The sequence below is a fragment of the Micromys minutus genome (assembly GCF_963924665.1).
Source record: "Micromys minutus genome assembly, chromosome: 11".
Taxonomy (NCBI): domain Eukaryota; kingdom Metazoa; phylum Chordata; class Mammalia; order Rodentia; family Muridae; genus Micromys; species Micromys minutus.
The window spans coordinates 12209598-12224572 of NC_137980.1; the positions used below are offsets into that span (position 1 = coordinate 12209598).

At 37.3% G+C, this 14975-nt stretch overlaps 1 protein-coding gene across 1 annotated transcript in view; it reads right to left on the bottom strand.

The window, feature by feature from the left end:
* XRCC4 (X-ray repair cross complementing 4) overlaps positions 1–14975 on the bottom strand; it is a gene marked incomplete at its 5' end in the record, with an annotated part of 175947 nt that overhangs the window by 94519 nt on the left and 66453 nt on the right. The gene's annotated exons all lie outside the window — the stretch shown is intronic.

The window sequence follows — 14975 nt, forward strand, 5'->3', positions numbered from 1 at the left end:
AAATGCTTTTCAAATGTTAAAAAAAGTCCAATATTATTTCACAAAGCTATATAAAAAACATCACACTAAAAGCACCAAGTGTAGGCTTGAAATACCTTTGGGGAAAATCCCAAAAATAACCCTTAAGAATCAGTTATTCAGAGCTAATTAATAGAGGCTCTCAGGGACTGAGGCAGCAATCACAGAACCAGCATGGTCCTGTGAGTGGTCCTCTGCATATTCATGATGGCTATTAGTGTGGTGTTTTTGTGGGACTCCTAACAAAGCGAATGGAGTATCTCTAACTTCCAGGACCCTTTCCTCCTATTGGACTGCCTTGTCCGTAATTGACTTGGTGCTTTGTACCTAGCCATATTGTATACTGTTGTGCTGTGTTTGGCTAATATTCCTCAAGATCTCCTCTTTTCTGAAGGGAAACAGAGGTGGAATGGATCTGGTGGGATGGAGGTATGTTCTAGGAATAGTGGAAGGAGAGGAAACTCCATATGGCCATAATGGTTTGCAAACAAAGACAAACAAACAAACAAAAAAGAAAGTAACATTGATAAACTTTGCAACTTTTTTTTAAAGAAATGATAATGGTTTCTTAGGAAGACTAATGTTTGTAACTTATCAAAGTCAATACTATTAATTTTGTTTTAAAAATACAATTTTGGTACATCTCAATCAAACAATGTTAGAAGCATCACTAAAACTATAACAGATTCCATAATTTTATAACTCCCAATCATAAATACTAGAACTATGACAAACATGTTAAAATATAAGATCTCAAAAGAGACAAATTAGCAGATAAAATTAAGAAAGCTTCTATTTGAGAAGATACTATTGCAGATGTAATATAAGTATAAAGCAATTTTGTTATTAAAAGAAAAATTTATAAGCTAAGAATAATAACTAGCTACACTCTTCCCTAAATTTTCATTGTTATGATCAGTTCCAAAGCAAATACCTTTTAAACAATGCACATGTATGAGATACCCTGAGATTAGAAGATCGCTGAAGAACTCACAGAATTTGATTTACACACATTTTAGGCACTACTTATATGGATTCAGGGAACTGAACCTCTAGGACTGATTGTGCTCTTAACTGCTGAGTTGATTCTTCAAGCCTTATAATAATATAGTAATCCTAAAAGTGGAGACTGAATATTATTTAAGATATAAAGTTATAACCAGACTTAACAAAAGATTATGAAAAAAGTAGGCAAAACAAGAGATGATTTTATACCCAAAGTTATCATCCAATGTCACTTCAGTTCTGAGTAAAAAGGAATATGAATATATATATGTATATATATGCACACATATATTGTGAATATAAAGAACATTTACCACCAAGACTAACATGTCTCAAATATAAAACAAGATAACAATTCTAAGCAATGGTAAAAGATCTGGATAACCACTGTGTAATAATGCTCAGTTAATTATTATCTCATTTAAAACAGGGTGTCAAATTTTTGCTCGTTATGTCTCCCTTTTTATTTCTGATTTTAATAATTTGGATATTTGTCTCAATGCCCTCTGGTAAGTCTAGTGAAGGGTTTATTTATCTTGTTGATTTTTGTTTCAAAGAAAGAGAGAGGTCCTGGTTTTGTTGATTCCTTATATAGTTCTTTTTGTTTCTACTTGGTTAATTTCAGTCCTGAATTTGATTATCTCCTGCTGTATACTCTTCTTTAGTGTATTTCTTTCTTTCTTTTTTTTTTTTTTATTCTAGAGCTTTCAGGTGTGTTGTCAAGTTGCTAGCATATGCTTTTTCCGGTTTCTTTTTGGAGGCACTAAGAGCTATGAGTTTTCCAGTTAGCTCTGCTTTTATTGTGAACCGTAAATGTGGGTATGTTTCATTAAATTCTACACATACTGAAAGCAGTATCCATCAATCCAGCAGCCAACACCAAACTAAATGGAGAGAAACTTGAAGCAATCCCACTAAAATCGGGGACTATAAAGGGTTACACACTCTCTTCCTACCTATTGAAAATAGTACTCAAAGTCCTACCCTGAGTAATTAGACAACAAAAAGAGGTAAAAGGGATGCAAATTGGAACGGAAGAAGCAAAAATATCACCATTTGCAGATGATATGACAGTATACTTAAGTGACCACAAAAATTCCATGAAAACACTCTTACAGCTGATACATAACTTCAGCAAAGTGGCTGGATATAAAATTAACTCAATTAAATCAGTAGCCATCCTCTAATCAAAGAATAAATGGGCAATAAAGAAATTAGGGAAACGAAACCCTTCATAACAGTCACTAATATAAAATAACTTGGTATAAAACTAAACAAGCAAGTGAAAGATCTGTATGAAAAGAACTTCACGTCTCTGAAGAAAGAAACTAAAGAAGACCTCAGAAGATGGAAAGATCTCCCATGCTCATGGATTGGCAGGAATAATATAGAAAAAATGGCCATCTTGCTGAAAGCAATCTATAGATTCAATGCAATCCCCATCATTCCAACTCAATAATTTATAGGGCTGAAAAGAACAATTTGCAAATTCATTTGGGAGAACAAAACCCCCAAGATAGTGAAAATTATTCTCAACAATAAAAGAACTTCTAGGAAAATCAAATCCCTAACCTCAAGCTGTATTACAGAACTACTGTGATAAAAACTGAATACTACTGGTACAAAGACAGGGAGGTAGACCAATGAAATAGAATTGGAGACCCAGAAAGGAGGCCACACAGGTATGGTCACGATCTTTGACAAAGGATCTAAAACGATTCAGTGGAAGAAAAGACACCATTTTCAACAGATGGCATTGGGTCAACAGGCAGGCAGCATGTAGAAGAATGCAAATAAATCCATTCTTATGGCCTTGTATGAAGCTCAAGTCCAAGTGGATCAAAAACATAAAACCAGGTACACTAAATCTAATAGAAGAGAAAATGGGGAAGAACTTAGAACACATAGGCACAGGGGAAATTTCCCAAACAGAATACCAGTGGGTTATGCTCTATGATCAAGAATAGACAAATGGAACCTCATACAACTGTAAAGCTTCTGTAAGGCAAAATACATTATTAATAGAACAAAACAGCAACCAACACATTGGGAACAGGTCTTTACAAGTTTTATATCTGATAGAGGGCTAATATCCAATATATACAAAGAACACAAGAAGTTAGACTCCAGAAAATCAAATCACCCTATTAATAAATGGTGACAAAGCTAAACAAAGAATTCTTAATTGAGACACCTCAAAAGGCAGGAAGCACCTAAAGAAATGTGCTTACACACAATATCCTTAGTATCAGGAAAATGCAAATCAAAACAACGCTGAGATCCCTCCTCACACCAGTCAGAATGGCTAAGATCAAAAACTCAGGTGACAGCAGACACTGGCGAGAATGTGTAGAAAGAGGAACATTCCCCATTGTACGTGAAATTGCAAGCTGGTACAACCACTCTGAAAATCAGTCTGGAGGTTCCTTAGAAAATTAAATATAGTACCACCTGAGGACCCAGCTATACTAGTCCTGGGCATACACACACACACACACACACACACACACACACACACACAAAGGCTCCAATATGTAACAAGAACACATGCTTCACTATGTTCAGAGCAGACTTATTTATAATAGCTAGAAGCTGGAAAGAACCCAGATGTCCCTCAACAGAAGAATGGATACAGATAGTGTGGTACATTTACATAATGGAATACTACTCAGCTATTAAAAACAATGAGTTCATATAATACATAGGCAAATCTATGAATCCAGAAAATATCATCCTAAATGAGGTAACACAATCACAAAAGAACACACATGGTATGCACTCACTGATTAGTGAATATTAGCTCAAGAGCTCAGACTACCCAAGATACAATACACACACTACATGAACCTAAAAAAAATGAAGAACAAAGCTTAGATGCTTTAGTTCTTCTTAGAAAGAGGAACAAAATACTTACGGGAGAAAATATGAAGACAACATGTGGAACAGACACTGAAGAAAAGGTCATCCAGAGACCGCTTCACCTGGGGATTCATCCTATATACAGTCATCAAACCCAGACAATATTGCAGATGCCAAGAAGTGCATGTTGACAGGAGCCTGAGTTAGCTGATTCCTGAGAGGGTCTGCCAGTGTCTGATAAATACAGAGGTAGCAGCTTACTGCCAATCATTGGACTAAAATGAGGTCCCCATTGGTGGAAGAAGGACTGAAGAAGCTGAAGGGGTTTGCAACTCCATAGGAAAAACAACAATATCAAACAACCACATCCCTCAGAGCTCCCAGAGACTTAACACACCAACCAAAGAATACCAATGGAGTAACTGTTGGCTCTAGCTGCATATGTAGCAGAGGATGGCCTTATTAGGCATGAATAGTAGGAAAGGCCTTTGGTCCTGTGAAGGGTTGATGCCCCAGTGTAGGCAAATGTAGGAGGAAGAGAGTGGGTGGGTGGGTGGGGAGCAGCTTCATAGAGGCCTGGGAAGCATGATGGGCTAGGGGGATTTCAAAGGAAAATAAGATTTGAATCATAAATAAAGAATATATATATATATATATATATATATATATATATATATATATTTGTACTTTATGCAAGACGATTGAAAGAATTATCAACTTCCAATAGCTTCAAGATTTTTCTTTTTCCAGGGGTCCAGAGCATATCAAAACAATTAAGTGACCTTTATACAGTCTATTCTTTATAATAGGTAATATAAATAAATATTCTTACTTTATCATAAATCACCTCTGGATTGTCTGAAATACAACATGGCAGTATAAATACTGTATACGCACTGCTATGGTTGGTAGACATCTTGAAAAGCATTCCTGACCTGCAGTTAGTTGTGTGGGTCAGTGAGGAAAGGAGAAAGTGAGCAGCAACTGAGTACACAGAAGGCGACACAGGTGCTGAGTCTAAACACATGTTCTCTAAGGGACTCATATCACAGAGTTCGATCTCTGAGAAGCAACCTACACTAAATGCGCTTTAGACATAAAGGGACAGCGATACCAGTCATTGAACATCATCCTTTTCAAAGTGTCACAAACATACAGTTTAAGAAGCAAGAGTAATGACATTAAATGAGGATCTGAGCCATGAGTAAGATATGATGTTGAGGTCCGGAGCCAATGCCTTCTTCCAGTACATTCATACACATTACTTGAGAAACAATAACAGAGAAAAGAAGTCAGCTATTTATAACTTTTAATTTGTCCAGTTTATCAATGTCCGTTACACAATAGTATGGCCATAGTTTGGCTATTTCCATAGCTTGAACAGTCATATGATGAACACACCATAATCTCCTCTTTGCTTTGACACTGTTCCTGTATCCATTTCCTTATAACACCCCAACTGGCACTACATTTACAGTCTTCTGCCATTCCTTACTTTTATTACAGGCTTGGATTTGTCACACATTGGGTTCACATTGTGCCTTTCACCTCCTCACCCAACTTGTGACCCTTCTCGTCCACACACTGCACATTCAGATCTGTCTCTAAAGCCTGCTGATGTCCATCCTTCACACATCCCAGGCTTCAGCTGGAAGCTGCAGCTTGTACTGCATCAAGGCTGGTGGGCTGGCTGCATGCCAGACCTTCATTATGGGTAACCTTCTCTATCCTTCTGATCTTGAATGTGGCTTACAAGTGACAATGATGAATTGGCTTAAGGGACCAGCTGTGCTGTTTGTGGTAGAGTTTCCTGTGCTGCTTGTGATAGAGACCCCTGCCACAATAACGGAGAGGTGAGACTTCTACGTATAGCATAGTTGCACTTGAGCTGATGTAGAGACTGCAGCTATGTTCACACCAGCCTTTGTTTCAGCTCACAGAGCGTCTGAGACTTATAGGGTCAATGAAGATGTTAAGCTTCCCTTCCCTAGGACAATGTCATGAATGAAGCACACTTTGTTTTCTTACATTCAAATTGGGGCCTGAGCCCAGGGTGTTATATCTGGGGGCAGCAGTCTTTCCCTGAACTCTGGGTTTGGCTATCCTTAGGTGTTTTTACAACAACTCAGTGTGCTGTGCATTTAATAAACAGTGGTGTCTACGGTCAGATTTAAACAAGAGTCCTTGGATGTAAGTCACTAAATATTCCCTTATATCAAAAGCTCCACAACAACTTGGCAGTTCAATTTTTCTTTTTCACAATAATACAAATCTACTCGATAACTACAGAATAAGCACGAAATAGAACTTTTTTAGCACGGATATCATGATAAAAATGTTGAAAAGAAATGTAATGTGTCTTTGATTTAAAAAAGATGGATATCATAAATATGAAAGTACAAATTTTATATTAACTATGCTTTTAAAATAAAATGGAAAACTGAATTTGTAGGATAGTGATAAAGTATTTACTGAGTACTAAAAAGACCTGCATTGCAAAAAGGAAGATATGTAATATACCTGAATGCAAAATATTACCCAGCGTCCCAGAAAGTTGCATTAAGGAAGACTTTTTTTTTTATAATAATTGATGCTCAAAGACTGAAATAACAAGTGGTGTCCCCACAGCACTTCACAGTTTGTATGTAGCAGAATTTCATCCTCTATGCTTCCATGGGTCCAGCTGCTGCCATACTGACCAAGGAACATGTAGACAGATCTCTAGGCTAATTCATGGAGAGATCCAGCTTCCTGTTTGGATGCTTTACTTCACTTAACATTATATCCACTCCAGGCTTCTCTTGGAATGTAACATCCTAATAGAGTCTTCCTGGTCTAAATACTATTTTTATGGCTTAGTATAGTTCTGAATCTTCTTGAAAATGCAACAAATATTGGTATCCTTGCTCCCAAATGGCCATTAAATGGTTATAAGTTATAGCTGTTACCTTCCTTGTAAAATAAAAAAAAAAAAAGCAAAAACAACAACATATGATAGAAAACGAAGGCTCACTGACTATAAGCACGTGTCAGGAATCCTAAGTAACTGAACTCAGTCACAGAGACCTACAATGCACAGAGAAGAAAGACTCCCATAACTGTCCTCAGCTGGTCTCCAGGAAAGGCAGGAATATTGACACACACACACACACACACACACACACGTGCACATACATGCATACATACACACACACACACGTGTGCACACACAGATGTAAACATGTACAGACACACAAGCATGCACACACAGGACCACGAGAATATATACATGATACACACACACATGCACACACTCACATGCATGCACATACATATGATCACATACAAACGTGTACACACCAGATACACACACACATGGACACACGCCAACACACACACAAATATAAAAAAGTAAAAGTATTCACGAGTTCTAAAGTCTATATCTAAGGATGGAACCGTACATAAGTTAAGGTATTTATATGGATAACAACAGTGTGGATCCTAGTTAAATGTGGCTTGTCTCTGTTTTAGGTGGCTTTGACGGTGAAGTCCAGGTAAGATGACACAAACACAAGGGGAAGATAGCAGTCTATAGGCCATCAGGAAGGGCCTGGAGCACAACCTTCTGTCAGAGCCCTTTGGACGAACAGTTCTGGAAATACTTTGAATTTTAGATCCTCATAACCATGAGAAAATTATATTCTATTGCATCAACAGCAGCATATTACAATTTGTTAGGGGTTATAGCTAAATATATAAGTAGAAAAATGTATTACTTTATACACACATACACAGACAACCACACATACATATAATGTATATGTTTATATATGTATACATATAGTATACATATATATATACATATATATATAGCACAAGTAGAAATTTAGAGATCCATCTTTAAAACACTCTCACAATAACAAATACTAATTCAACTGGACATATTAATAAAAGAGAATTTATGTAGTGTTTGTACAATGCATGCCTATCAATCACATAAACTAACATTTATATTAAGTCAATTCCAGAACACCCTCCTTATTATAATGAAAAAGAACATGGCCTCGATTAAAGAAGTTCCAAGACCAAACCCAGCCCATCAGCCATAGGTGTTGTCTGGTGAAATTTCTGGAGTCACTTAAGTATACTATCATATCATGTGCAAATAGTGATATTTTGACTTCTTCCTTTCCAACTTGTAGCCCTTTCAAACACCCATGCTGGCTGCAACTGGCCATACCAGGCTGACTACCTTACTGACAGCTGATAACATTCATCCTTTGTTTCTACCTACTGAATGCAGTGCTACTCTGCAGTCCACCCCTACCAAGAACGGTGTGAGCCTCCTGCCAAACTTCTTTCATCAGGTTGACAAGGCTCCTTTATATTCCTGCTTCATTGTGTCTGTTTCGTATTACAATGTGTGGGAATTCCCAAATGCTTTTTACATATATATCAATATCATGTGTTATACTAGTTTATTAGCAATGTAAGGTAAACTGATAAAATTTATGATACAAACAATTTTGTCATCAGAAAGATAAAATTTGGTTGTTCATGATGAACATTTCCTGTTTCTAGTTACAATTTCTTAGTATTTTAATTGCAGTTTCTGTATCTATGGTCATGAGAGACATTACTCTAATTTTTTCTAGTATATTCGATAATTCTATATTGACCAGCTGTCTGGTATTCTATAATTCCCAACTATTGTGTGCTACAAAAGTACAACATCTTTGCTTGATGTACTTCTGAGATCATTTTACCCTGTCATTGCTCTTTGTTGTATTTCTGTCTAAAGGATACTCATAATGTTACAATTACTTTATTGAACAACCTTTGTCAGTGACATCAAGGGAATAAGAAGTATTTATACACCTAATATCTCAAATCACCTGTTTATCTACTGTCACGGACCTGTCATTTTATCTACTCTGCAACTCCAGTATTCCAATCTCGTACTTGTTAAATAATAGCTTCATCTCAAGAGGGGAGCTGCATGCCCTACCTGGAGGTGTAGTCAGGTATGGGGAGAGGGGTGTCTGAGCAGGCCCATGCTGAGGGACCAGTCACAGGACAGTACAGTATAGAATAGAGTTTATTCAGGGCATGGAGAGGGGAGTTAAGAGGGTAATAGAAATGGAGGAAGTCAGAGAGGGGGGAGAGACAAAAAGAGAAAGATAGGCAGAGAGGGAAGTAGAGAAGTAGAGGCAGGCCATGAGCAAGTAGAGAGAGATGGGGGAAGGGATTAGAACACAGAGGAGCAGGAAGACAATTGAAAGAGAGAGGAGGGACCAAGCAGCCTCTTTTATAGTGAGTCAGGCCCACCTAGCTATTGACAGGTAACTGTAGGGCAGAGCATACTTGGCTGTTGCTAAGTAACCATGGAGTGGGGCTTAGACAGAATGCTAACAATCTTTGTTAAGAATCCTCAAATGTTAACGTATTATCATGCTCATTTTTAATTCTTAAAGCATGTTTTCTTAAAATATTTTAATTGTCCTTTGAAGTTTTTTCAACTATATTCAACATCTGGGGGAGATCTGAAATCTTCTACTGACCCTTTTCTGTCTCCCTGACTGGGTATGGATCATGGCTTTCTGGCTTTTGGGCAACTGGCTTTGTTGAAAACTCACTTATTCACTGCTGCTAAAAACATTACTTCTAGCAAGAAATGCCACCAGATGTGACTTTCAACTCCTGGGAAGATCAATTGGGTCTTTTTGGTCACATGCAAATCAACTGCGGATCCTTCTGGCCTGAGAGACGCATGAGAATCCCCAAACCGAGTTCACAGAAGGTGCACAGAGGAAAAATGGCCGTCCTGGGCAAACATGCTGCAATGGTGGGTTCCTACACATTTCATTAGCCAGGATAAGCAGTGTTTATGCTCCTGCTTGCCCTTCGTGGATGTTATGAAAGGTTTCTTTCATCAATTTTAGATTCACTGTTGCTTTGAAAGGAAAGGGGATGCCAAACTTTTTAATCTATTCTAAGAGACATTTAAAATACAATCTCTTTGTTTCTTCAGGAACACACAAAAAAAGTAAAATAGTTATCTAGAAAGTCATGTACCCACAACACAATCTTACACTACAGAAGCAGGGGCAGAAATATTATTGAGTAGCAAAGGACAAGGGCATGCACAAGGACACTGCACTACCTACACACCCAGAGGAGCTGTGCCCTGAGTCCAACACAAAACATCTTCCTGTACAAGACAAGAAAAATAACACCAGTTGCCATGTCAAGGTTAATAAACAAATCTTACAGGGGGTGAGAAATAATTGTTGTCCCTCTCTTAGCCTCTAGATGACGAGCTACAGATAACTAATGAAGGCACAATCAATCCACAAGGAGATGAACCCTTAATTGACAAGACGAAGGGGTCATTCCTAAAACAAATATAGGCAAAAATAACTGGGCTCACCAGATTTCATTTATATAATCATATATATATATATATATATATATATATATCATAATATGAGACAATATACCTGTATGTGTAACAACAGTAATTTTAAAAAGAGGTCATGAATTTGGCTGGAGAAGTGCAGAAATATTGTGAATATTGTGAATATAGTACACATACACGAAATTAGAAAGATCTTTGAAAAAATAATCTAAAGAAACTACCAAGCAGAGCAGGAATGGAATTAAAAACATAGACACCTTAATTTCCTCCACAGTTACATATCATGAAGTCTTATCTGCTCAACCCCATGATGGAGACAGACTGTAGAGCAAATACTTACACATGGGATCTCTCTAGGAACTAAGTGTCCTCAAGAGGTCTTTAGTATCGCTGAGAAACAACCCAAACTGTCTCTTCGGCATGATGGTGGGTCTTGATAAATTAAATTTTCCATTTAGAATTCACAAAGAAGCTTAGTTCTGATGAGGTCTCTGGATAGATTAAGAGCATGTGTGTAGTTCCGAAGAGCTTATGAGTAATCTATTTGGCAGGACATGTTGCTCTCCCCTGTGTGAGAGGAGATTCCCTGTTCAAAGCCACAAGGTCTTTGATACTCAGAAATTTTAACTCTGTTCTATTTTTAAAAACAACTGTATCAGTATTCATCAACTGTGTTGCATGGCCATTCATTTATTTTCAAAAAGGCTATTCTATAACCACACTTCCTTTCAGGAAGTCTAGCAACAAAGTAGAAACCCAAATGATTGACAGTAATTATACAGGGACTTGCCTGTTTGTTAAGCAGGAGTAATTAAACTAATGTGCTAAATCTTGGGCAAATCATTATGCAGAGAAATGGACAGAATGCTTCTTTATGTGTTTGTAATATCTGTGCTCCTTTAATCTGTACTAAAAAGAAAGGCATAGTAGGAAAGTATTTTTGTATTTGATCTTTTAGCAAGGCTAATTCAAATATTCTGCAATGGGAAGAAATAATGTCAATGTCCAGAAACAAAATGATGATTACTCAGGTATATTGCTTATTAAAGCTAAATATTCCTTCACCCAATTCCTTATGTCATGGCTAATTAGAAGTGATTACATGTATGATTAAAATATTTCATTAGAAAGAGCCAGTCTCTATAAAATAAATTTAGCCTTCTAGTAAATACTTCTTTGTGATACCTAAAAACCTTTAACTGATTAAAATTCTTATATGCATATTTAATTAATTGTGTGTTCATATAAAGCTTTACTGTTATAGTGTCAACACAGTTATGGTATAATATTAAAAGAATTCAAACTGAAAAACTATTTTTTGCATTATATCTGATACTTGGGCACTAAATAATTTTCTATTACTTGTGAGGTTCTACTTGTGAAACTAAACGATGGTGTATTTACAATTTGAATACCAAAAAACAGTCTGTAGAGAAGGGTATTTCACAGAATTTATAATCCCCAACACTCATTAGGTTTTAAGTGGTTTTATGTGGCACCTTTTGTGAAAAAATTATGAAAGTTTATGTGTTATTAGAATTAGTTAGGAGCTGTAGAGATGGCTCAGCAGTTGGGAGTTTTGGGTAACAAAAGTCAGGAAGTTATTTTATTTATAAAACAATTACATATATATTTCTTTCAAACTTCAATATCCAGATCCTACTTCTAGATAGAGGAATAAAAGCAAACACATTTCAGGGTGCTATGGGAGACATCTTTAATCCTAGACTCACTGGACAGAGACAAGAGGATTTCTGTGAATTTAATTAAGGTCAGCCTGGTTTACCTAGTTAGTTCCAGGACATTCAGGTTCCAAAGAGATTTTATGTTTTGAATAAATATATAGATGCAGAAATAGATAGATGGATGGATAGATAGATAGATAGATAAATGATAGATAATCAATCAATATTTCCTGGAGTAGATGGTTGACTCAGTGAAAGATTATCACCTCAGTGAGCCTCAGTCATCATAAAGAAACAAGGCAATCATGTAAACAACTCATGAGGACTATGGTGATTTTAATAACTAAAAAAAAAAGAATCACATAATAAAATTACTGCCAAATTATATACTCAAACACTTTTAGAAATGGGTTTCTGAAAGACAGGGTAAATCTGGTATTTCTTACTGACCTTTCTTCCTTCTCTCACTTGCTTGAGTGTATGAAGGCAGGGATACCTGAAAGAGGAAGGCTTCCATAAAAGCCACATGATTTCTTACACTGCAGGCAGCCAGGATGCTAGAGGAAGTTCAGGAAGAAGAGGCAGTTCAAACTCCAGGTCACAATCACAGCACACACAGTGTGAGACCAGCATGAAATGGTGGGGGCTTGCAGCATGGGTAAGCTGCAGAGCTGGCTGTTAGACACCCCAGTGTGAAGGCAGGATCTCTACAGAGCCCCACCCCCTACACACTGTTAAGGATAGCCCTGGTGGTGTTTGTATTCCGATACTAATTTTTCTTCCCAAAGAGGGGTTGCCAGGGATGAGAACTGAATCCTGTAGTTCACTGACCTTCCCTGATTAATAAAGATTTCAAGAAACTAATCACTGGGTGCAGAGTAGGCAGGACTTCTCGGGGTGGAGAGGTGAAGAAGAGAGGCGGGAAAAGGTGACTTGCTTTTTGGATGAGGAGAGGGTGGAGGAGAAAATGTAGCAAGCTAGAGGTTTAGATGCCACTGGTGGAGTTTGGTTCAGAATAGCTTATAAAATGAGGATGCTAGTTGCTGCACCCAGCATTGAGTTACCTGTTGATTCTAAACTAAGTTTGTGTGATGTTTTCTTCCATGTGGTAACTCAACTGAGTTCTAGAGAAAATGGTGGTGGCGAGGCAGCCCAGCCAGCCACAGAATTTGGAAGCCTGGGGCTGGGGTGACAAAACCACATGGGAACTGAATGAGCCAGGTGAAGAGCTTTCAGAGCTCAGGCTCAGAGTCTGGCAACAAGCCAGGCCAGCCCATTCCTGGCACCTTGCTGGTGGTAGTGTGGGCCTGACTTTGTGTTATTTCCAGCTACAACCTACAGTGCTTCCTCTCAGACCTGTGGACTCAGGTTGTGGTTCCAAATCAAGAATTTCACATTTGAGATTTGGTTTTATTAAGATTAAATAATTAAACAAAAGAAAAAGGAACCAGAGGCTTATAAGTCAAATATATATTTGAGGGAGAATCACATTAATGATACATATAATAAATAATAAGAAATAAATAGAAGTGTTGCCAATTTTAAAGCCTTGTTAAAAATAGGTTTAACACATAAAGCCCCCAATCTCAGATATACATACTTAATGATATATTTCTGATCAATAATTTTCATCCCCTCTGCGTGCTGATGAGATATGCTATTTAAATTAAAGAACAAAATCAATGTGCATAGCAGTTATTAAAATTTTTGAAAAGTTTAACAATACTATGTTTCTCTGTCTCTACATTTTAATGTATACTGAAATAATTTTGAAGCCATATACATTAACAAAATCAATCTAAGCAGGCTGTGTTTATAAATTTGTGTAAACATGTAAATATACATAGTAAATAAATGTACGCAAAAATAATTGGGGAAAAGGATATTAATCTGGGTATAAGGTTCATCATGGAAGAAGTTGGAAGGAGGGAATGTGGGAAGGCATGGAGAAAGGAAAAGAAAGGAAAAAGTGAAGTAATTACATGTTAATTAAAGAATATAAAAATTATTTAAATAGGAAAATACACAAAATAATTTATTTCCTCTACATGGTAAAATATGCTGACCTTTGGAAGTGCATTTACCTGACTGTGTGATTTTTTTAAATCAAATGTGATGTATCAATTAACTAGTATAATAAACCTCATTTAATCTTCACCGCCCCTCTGGGTTTTCTAGGTTTGTAGATTCATTTTCCCTACTCTGTCACTGTGGGTCCCTACAGTGTCCCAGGTAAGCCAGTCCTCAGTTGTCCCTTCATTCCCACCAGCACACATCGTGTTTTTCTTCTAACTAAAGTAAAAACACAATGCCTGTCTTTTTACCTCGCCCTCCAGTTGTTATTCTGTCTCCTCTCCTTTTGAAACTTTGGTTTCCTCATGGTTGTGGTCTCATCTCTGATTCCTACCATTCTTGTTCTCTCTTATCTAATCCATTTCAGTAAAATGTTATTCTGAGGGTCCCACAACTAGTCAAAGTGCAATACACTCTGACTACAATATATTCTGATCAGGGTCCCTCTGCCATCTCCACAAGCTCCTCCCTTTCACTCTGTTCATTCCAGTGTAGCTCTTAGTGCCTCTCTTGAGTAATAAGCAGGCAAACAAAAACAAATTCAACAAAGTAAAACAACAACAACCACAAGAAAACACACACACACACACAAAGGCACACATATAAACACAAATGAAACCAATAAAAACACAAAATCTGAAACCAAAATGCACTAGCAAAAGACCAGTAAGATAAAAACATGCCTGAAAATGGTGCAACTAGACATTTTTTATCTCTGTCCCCTTTTATCCATAGCAAGCTCTTTTCTGAAGAGTACAAGTGTGTTCAGCCTCACCCTGCTCCACCATAGGTGCGCCTCGGTGGCATCTCTGAGAAGAGAGAGCAGCAGGTCTGAGCTGCTGATGATAGCATAGGTACACCAGCCTTCTCCTAGGGCGCTCTCACGGAACAGCCACTTAACCACTGAGCGGATAGACGCCGCTCCTATGCCTGGCTCT